Source organism: Hyaena hyaena, unplaced genomic scaffold (genome assembly GCF_003009895.1).
Source record: "Hyaena hyaena isolate Hyena2069 unplaced genomic scaffold, ASM300989v1 scaffold_28, whole genome shotgun sequence".
NCBI classification, from domain to species: domain Eukaryota; kingdom Metazoa; phylum Chordata; class Mammalia; order Carnivora; family Hyaenidae; genus Hyaena; species Hyaena hyaena.
Genome location: NW_024080660.1, coordinates 614,216 through 622,759, shown reverse-complemented (window position 1 = coordinate 622,759; position 8,544 = coordinate 614,216). Strand labels below are relative to the sequence as shown.

Below are 8,544 nucleotides of genomic sequence, written 5' to 3'. Positions count from 1 at the left end.
AAGAGAAAGAAGCAGGAGGTCACTTGCAGGGAGGGAACGGAATGAGCACATGGGGCCTGAAACCACCAGACCTCCGTGGAAATGGCGAGTACTGAGTGTTAAATGCATGCTTGCTGTACTGAGTCTTGGTGGTTAAAGAATGAATCAGAGAGTCAGTTTAGTGGGTTGGTAAGCTCATTGTTTAGAATAATTTTTATGGGGACTTGGTGGACAGGGTTCCATTTCCTTGAATATAATTCAGTGGCATACAGTTTTTAAAAAAATTTTGTTTGAGAGAGAGAGAGAGAGCTGGGCACAGGGGGAGAGAGAGAGAGAGAGAGAGAGAGAGAGAGAGAGAGAGAATCTTAAGCAAGTTCTATGCTCACTGTAGAGCCTGATGCGGGGCTTGATTCCATGACCTGAGCCCAAACCAAGAGTCAGACACCCAACAGACTGAGCCACCCAGATGCCAGTAGTATACAATTTTTACAAACAGCTTTATTGATGTATACTTCACATACAATGAACGCAGATATGTGGTTCTGACGTGTGCATGCATTGTGAAAACATCACAGTCAAAATAAGGAATATCTCTATCACCCCTTCCCCCAAATTTCCCTAGAGCCCCTCCTGTCCCACCACCCTTCCCCTCCCCCGGCAACTGCTCATCTGTCATGTAGAGTCATTTGCTTTTCCAGAATTTTATGTGAATAAAAGCATACACAATGTACTCTTTTTTGCATTGGCTTTAAGCATAACACTTTTGAGATTCATCCACGCTGTTACAAATCAATAGTTCATTACTTTTTATTGCGAGTCGTATTTATTACAGAAGTGTGTACGTTGAAAAGGGGGTGCGGAACAACCGTTGTTTTCCTAATACAAAGTTTAAAGAGGGAGCGGGATCTCTAATGCTTATCAAATGGGAATATGGGTTAAAAATTGAGAAATGCTGGTCTGGAGTGTGGACAGAGCGCATTCCAGCCGAAGCTTTTGCCTACCGTCGATGTTACACTTGAGCACATTTGGAAATATTTTAGACCTGAAAGAAAGCATCGGGACATCAAAACAAGCACCACAGCTGAGCGGGCCTTTGCAACCACAGACTTTCTGATGAAAAGATTTGTGGAGACTGCCTAATGAAGTGTTCAGAAGGCATTCTGTGTGTCATCTGTTTTCCTGACGACCTCCTCACTGGGTAGATAAGGGGCAGGAATTATTTTCCGTGTTGCACAAATAGGAAATGAGGTATAGTGAGTTTGAGAGAATTATTACTCAAAATAGAAGTGAGTCAGGGGCAGATTGAGGACTGCACACGACTTCGCTTTATCCTCTAATCCTAGACTTGCTGGCAGGCCAGGCCCTAGGTTTTAAGAAAATACAATGATTTCACTTTCACTTTTGTGCTTGTGTGGGTTGTGATAGAATCTTTACACTGGAGGAGTTAATGGGGGGGGGTGTTGTTTTTTTCTTCTTCTTCCTTTTAAACATTTCCCCCTTTCCAACTTGGTTAATGCCAACGTCTGTGTTTACTCCATTCAGTTGAATTCAAATACCTGTTTTGCACGAGGCCCTTTTCCAGGCCCGGGAGAGGCACCCAGCTGGGTAAACCCTGGAGGAGCCTTAGAACAAAAGGGCTGAAGGAGAATTGAATGGTCTTGCTTACTGTCTTTCGAGTCATGGGAAATTTGAGAATCTGGTGAAAGTTATGGGTCCTCTCCCTCAAGAAACAAAACAAAACAAACCCAAAAAAACCCACATATGTGCACACACACACAATTTTGCAATAATTTTAGAGTGTTTGAAGCTTCTCCCTTCCACTCCCACTTGTCCGTAGAATGACCTGAGGGTATTTTTTGGCCTGAAATGAAAACAGTAATGCCTTGAAGGAAGCACAAAGCCATAGTCACTGACTAGAAAGAGAGATTAGAGATAAGATCCAGGTGGGTCAGAGGGGCTGGCGGGGCTGGAGGGATAGGCATGTTTGGAAACAGGCCTGTCTAGTTAGAGGGCAGGCATTCATCTCTATGAGGCAGGATTCTAGCAGAGGGAAGGAGGGTGGGAAGTAGGAAAACTCAAACAATCCGACAGTTTGGCAGGAGGAAGATTATATGGTGAGGAATCATCGGAATCATTAGAAACCATAATAGAAAGATAGAGGTCTTATTGTGAGTGACATTGGAAGCAAGGTGAGTATTTTCTCCCCCCGCCTCCCCCCGCACCACCCTGAGTGAAATATCTGCATTTTCTTTTATTTATTTATTTTTTCACATAGGGGTTCTGGAGTATGAATAGTACACACTCACTCTAATGAATTAAGGAAGTAACAAAAATCAGAAATTCTCAAATCATATTATCTGATCTCTATTAATAGTTGGTATATTTTGTTCTGGTTTATGAACATCCTCATTCCTCATCACCGGCTCACTCGGACCGACCACCCTTGTTATAAGTCTTGTAAATTTACCACAGTTTTTATAACTCTTCTTTCTTTATGTTTTTTTTTTTTTAAGATTTTTTTAATGATTATTTTAGAGAGAGAAAGTGAGTGAGCATGGGAGGGGCAGAGAGAGAGAGGAGGGGGTTAGATGATCTGAAGCAGGCTCTGTGTTGACAGCGGAGGGCCCAATGTGGAGCTCAACTCACAAACCATGAGATCATAACCTGAGCGGAAGTCGGACGCTTAAGGGACTGAGCCACCCAGGCGCCCCTCTTTGTTTTTTTTAAAGCACAACAAACATTTTATACAAATATTGTTCTTAATTTTTTAAGGTTTTTTTTTTTTTTTTGAGAGAGAGAACACAAGAGTGAGAGTGGGGAAGGGGAAGTGAGAGAGGAGACAGAGAGAGAATCCCAAGCAGGCATCACTCTGTTAGCACCAAGCCCAATGGGGGCTCAAACCCACAAACTATGAGATCATGACCTGAGCTGAAATCAAGAGTCAGATGCTTAACCAACTGAACCACCCAGGTGCCCCTGTTCTTAAAAACAAAACAAAACAAAAAAAACACACAAAAAAATCAATCAAACAAAACTATTATTACTTTAGGATAGATACACAGAGGAGGAATTATTGGTCAGTGTGTATGACCTTCTTTGGAACACAGTAAGCTTATATTAGTAAGCAGCTCTCTGAATGGTTATCTGCCTCTTCTCTTACTTTCTTCTGTTTATTTACTTATTTTCTTTCAGTATCCTTTGCTCCTTAGCTTGTTTCATAAATACTGGAGCTCCCCACATCCCCACCTGTCCTGGGCCCTTTCGTACTGAATACATTCTCTTCTTGATTCTCATTCACAATAAACATGTGTCGACTGCCTATCATGTACCAAGTATTGTGTTTAACATCATGACGTGTAATTATCACCACATCCCTGTCACATGATGATTAATATCTTCATTTTCAGATGCAGACACCAGAAAGGAAGGTTACTTTCCCAGTGTCATGACCCCAAAAGCTCTTGGGGAACGTCTCTATGTCCAGCACCTTACGTCTGCACCTGCAGCTTCCAAGTCTCTACTGAGCAGCCCGTTCCTGGTGCCCTTTCCCAGCCAGGGTTCCCGCGGGTGCCCTAGACTCAATATGTCAAAACTCAACTTCCAACTCTTACCTGCAAACTAGCTCCCTCATTGCATTAGTAAGTCCCTAACCCACCCTTAACAGTTATCTTTTCTTTTACCTATCCCTAATCACCCTACCTGGGTTTTATGCATCAGTTCCATGTCCATGTCGTCACCATATCCTCCCAGCCATGCAGACATCACGATTCCAAAACATGTAGCGCAGCTGACACCTGGGTCTCCCTGTCTCCACTTCCTTCTCACCATTCTTACTACTGGCAAGTTGAGCAAACACATTTCTAAAACTTATCATGGTATCTCCCCACCTTAAAAACCTTCAGTGGCTTTTCTTTACCTTCAAAATAAAATTCAAGGTTCTTAGCATGACGTCTCCGTGCGACGGTCGCCATCCCCCTCCCCTCTTGTCTGCTGCTTTCCCTTTACTGTGCTCTGGTTTCCAATCCCAGGGAACTACTTGAAGTTATAACAAATGGGATCCCTGCTCCCTCCTTTCCCCTTGACCCTGTAAACACCCATCCCCCACTTCTCCTGGCTGACTCCTTTTATCTCTCAGATCTGACTTTGGAGGTAGGACCAGGAGGTCTTGCCTCCCTTCTCTTTCCTCACCCTCCTGGCTGCCTCCAGCATGCCTGACTCCTTCACAGAGATTATCAGATTTTATTTTAATCCTCTGATTACTATTGTGTTTTTCCATTTCCTTGACTAAGACTTTTGAGAGCAGAGCCTGAGCTATTTGATCATCTTTGTATCCCCATAGACTCCATAGATGCTCAGTAAATGTTTGCTGAATCAGTTGTAGTGTTTCCCCCAAGCCTCAGGGCACTCAGTGGGCATCCGATAGCGGTGTTGTCTTACCTGTAGGGCAAAATAAAATTGAGACTTTGCAGATTTGACTTTATAGGAGCATACTGCAAAAGTCCCTGAATAAAGGGGCGCCTGGGTGGCTCAGTAGGTTAAATGATCAGCTTCGGCCCAAGTCATGATCTCATAGTTCATGAGTTCAAGCCCCACGGCAGGCTCTGTGCTGACAGCCCAGAGCTTGCTTGGGATTCTTGCTTTCTCCCTCGCTCCTCACTCTCTGCTCCCTCCTCCACTTGTGTTTTGTCTCAAAATAAATAAATAAGCTTTAAAAAAAGTCCCTAAATAAGAATTCATTTGACTAGTGTCTTGAACTGTAAAACTATTGTTCAGTTTTAGTCAGAAAGCTGTTACTGGTAACCTCCTACACCCCCAATTTAGTGGCTTAACACAACCATGTGTTTAGTCCGTGATTCTGTGGTCAGGTGACTCTGGTCTGGGCAGGTCAGCTGATTTCTCCCGGGCTTGCTTCATGTCTAGAGTCAGCCAATGAGTTAGATGGTGGCCAAATAACTAAGGAAGTCCTTGTGATAGGTCTCCCAACTGGCCAGAGAGCCTTGGGGTGTCTCCATGTTTCTTCTCCTCCAGCCGGCTAGCTCAGGCTCATCCACATGGTGGTGTCAGGGTCCCAGATACCTCAGGAGAGGAAACCCTCACTGGGGAATTAAAGTCACCACTTGCATCACATTTTTGTTCACGAGTCACAAGGACATAATAGACTCTACCTTTTGATGGGAAGTGCAATAGCACACTCCAAGAAGAGAATCTGTGGTCATTTTTCCAAACACCTCCCTGGTCACTGAACACATAATTTCCACAGTATCTGATAGATACTTAGCACTTAATAAAAATATGGATTTGTGTGTGATTTGTTGGCCACATACACACTTTGGATTGAAGTATGCCTAGGAAAAATTGAGTTCCAGTTTATCTTATTTTTGGATCCTCGATATTAGTGTTATACAGAATACAAGTATTGCAGAGCTATTAATAAAATGTTAACATCAATACCTCAAATGGATTTTTGGAAATGGGAGTTATTGAAGAATATTGAATTTAATGTAGAATTGAATTAATTAAGGATAATGGCCAAAAGCCTGATTGTATTGGACTAGTGCCTGGTATGGATCAAAAGCTACAGGAAAGTTTGGTTTGCATTTAAAAAATATCTTGCACACAACTCCATATCTTTATGCCTTGTGTCATTTCTATGCAGAATACCTACTTACTAGAATTATTTCATATTTCTAAAATTGTTCTCTGTTTTTGGTCGGGTTACAATTTTAGCTGCCTACCATGATTACAGGCATACCTCATTTTATTGTACTTTGCTTGGTTGTGTTTTGCAGGTAATTGTGTTTTTTACAGATCGAAGTTTCAAGACTTCAGTGGGGGAAGTAACAGCAGATGTGAATATTAGCAAGAGAACTGGAATTAGCAGTGGAACTGGAAGATGGGACTGAATTGTTGTGGTCTCATGATAAAACTTGAATGGATGAGGCATTGTTTGTTAAGAAGGAACAAAAAAGAAAGTAGTATTTGAGATGGAATCTACTGGTGAAGATGCTGTAATGATTGCTGAAATGATCACAAAGGATTAGAATTGACATGGACTGCGTTAATAAAGCAGCAACAGGATTTGAGAAGATTGACTCCAATTTTGAAAGAAGTTAAACTGTGGGTGAAATGCAATCATTTCTACATCTCACAGATAAATCACCCATGAAGTCAATTGATGTGGCAGACTTTATGGTCAGTCAGTAGCCATCAGTACTGAGGCGACACCCTCCACCAGCAAAAAGATTATGATTCTCCCAAATCTCAGATGATGGTTAGCCTTTTTTACCAGTCTTTTTTAATTAAGATGATTGTTTTCGGCTTGATGTTATTGCACACTTAGTAGCGCACAGTATAGTGTAAATAGAGCTTTTATATGTACCAGGAAACCAAAAAAAAAATATTTGAGTTACTTTATTTGCCTGTATTTTTCTGGTAGGTGTGCTAGATTTGGGCCACAAAACAATGGCAGAAATAAGGAGCAAGGTGAATGGTGTTTCTCATTCTTGCATGCAAACATCCATCCATCCCACTAACACAGATGATGCACTACTTACACAGCAGTTGTTGCCATAGGAAGAAGAATCAAACAAAATTCCCTGCCTCCAGAAGTTCAAGGTTGATGCTGGGGAGAGACACATAAATATAGTCTCAGAAACAAGTGCTAATAAAATTTTACATACTATGCAATGGAGCCTAAGTTTTTAACATTGCTTTTTGTTTGTTTGTTTGTTTTTTGAAACATTGGTTCTTTTTAAAAAAAATTTTTTTTAACATTTATTTTTGAGAGAGAGAAAGAGCATGAGCTGGGGAGGGGCAGAGAGAGAGGGAGACACAGAATCTGAAGCACACTCCAAGCTCTAAGCTGTCAACACAGAGCCCAATGCGGGGTTTGAACCCCGCAAGCTGTGAGATCATGACTTGAGCTGAAGTTGGACACTTAACCGACTGAGCCACCCAGATGCCCCTAAACATTGGTTCTTAATATAGGAATACAAAGCTAACAAGCAACTCCCGTATTTTTATCAAGGACATCCACCCAGGTATTTATTCATTAGGTCTTAGTGGAGCCAAAGTATTTGCATTTTGAAAATGCGTAAGTGGTCTCGGGGTGGGGACTCATACTTAAGAACAAATGTTTTATAAAATGCTAGTGTACAGTTTAGGTATGACAGTGTGTTTTAATTAAGCTTGGAAGGGAAGGGTGGCCACATCTTTTACTTCTTAGAATAGACTTAGTATCATTACTAATTAGCCATCATCATTACAAGGTAATGCATACTCTAGAAAATGTATGAAATGTATAAATGTTAATGTATACAAATGTATAAAAAGAAGAAAATAAAAACTAGTGATAATCCTCCCACCCAGATGATCACTAATAACACTTTCATGAAAATTCTTTCACATTTTTCCTGAAAACATGCCACAAATGATCATAGCTTTTTGTACGGACTGCTTTTTTCGTTTAATATATTGTGATCATATTTTCAAGTTATTAACTAGTCTTCTATGGTATGTTAAGCAGTTCAATAGAATCTGTTGTACTTACTGTATTTATTTATTTTATTTTTTTAAAGCTTTATTTTTGAGAGAGAGAGTGAGACACAGAATCTGAAGCAGGCTCCAGGCTCTGAGCTGTCAGCATAGAGCCCAATGCAGGGCTCGAACCCACAAACAGTGAGTTTATGACCTTAGCTGAAGCCAGATGCTTAACCAACTGAGCCACGCAGGTGCCCCTGTTGTACCTACTTTAAATTGCATTATTTCACTAATATCCCATTCTTGGTGCTGTGGATGCGCAGATGAGTAAGACATGGATGTTGTCCATTAGGAGTTTTTGGTCTAGTAGAAGAGACATGTGTAAAAAATATAACACAACTTAGGGCTTGCTATAAAGAACACCTTATTTTGTTACCTTGACAAATCCAGATCTGCAGAATCCAGAATCTGCAGAATGTCCCTCGATTTGGCTTTGTTTCCTCCTGAGTAGATTTCAGGTCATGCATTTCTGTTGAAAATCTATGCAGGTGAGTTTGCATATCTCAGTACATCACTTCCTGTGAAGTCAGTGCAAGGCCCGATCACTTGGTGCAGAAGCATTTGACCTGGCTTGTTTACTGCAAAGGCACCTGTCCCCTAGACAATTAGCAAGTAGTCTGTTGGCAGATACATAGAGTTTGTGTGAATATCCTTTCTTCCAGTGGCCTTTCAGCCCCTGGTTTTAGCCAGAGTCCATTGTTCCGGTGATAGCTGTAGACCAGCGGTTTTCTAGTAGATCATGATGTCTACGTTTGTTTGTTAGCAGGCTGTGATGTCATGTAGCCAAGTTCATTCAGGAATCATCTGAGCCTGCCAAATGTCACCTTACTTGGAAAAAGGGTCTTTGCTGATACAGTTGAGGATCTTGAGATGAGGAGATTATTCAGGTGGACCCTAACTTTAATGACAAGTGTCTTTGGCAGAGGGAGATTTCAGACAGGAGAAGACACAGAGAAGGGGGCAATGTGAGAGATGGGGGTGGGGTAGTCATTAGGCGAGAAATGCTGACGGCCGCCAGAGCTGAAA

At 41.6% G+C, this 8,544-nt stretch overlaps 2 long non-coding RNA genes across 4 annotated transcripts; one reads left to right on the top strand and one right to left on the bottom strand.

The window, feature by feature from the left end:
• Window positions 1–770: 770 nt before the first annotated feature.
• Window positions 771–8,162, bottom strand: LOC120228947. 3 transcript variants are annotated; one of them, XR_005527633.1, is made up of 5 exons: window positions 7,895–8,162; window positions 6,534–6,601; window positions 4,168–4,416; window positions 3,679–3,895; window positions 771–1,021 (listed from the first exon to the last, which is right to left on the bottom strand). It is a non-coding gene; the product is annotated as an uncharacterized LOC120228947 (long non-coding RNA). The 3 variants fall into 3 exon arrangements; XR_005527634.1 differs by lacking the exon at window positions 4,168–4,416 and having other exon boundaries at window positions 7,895–8,153; XR_005527635.1 differs by lacking the exons at window positions 4,168–4,416; window positions 6,534–6,601; window positions 7,895–8,162 and adding an exon at window positions 3,896–4,144 and having other exon boundaries at window positions 3,679–3,815.
• LOC120228948 lies at window positions 1,028–6,663 on the top strand. The gene is made up of 2 exons (XR_005527636.1): window positions 1,028–2,168; window positions 5,769–6,663. It is a non-coding gene; the product is annotated as an uncharacterized LOC120228948 (long non-coding RNA).
• Window positions 8,163–8,544: the final 382 nt, after the last annotated feature.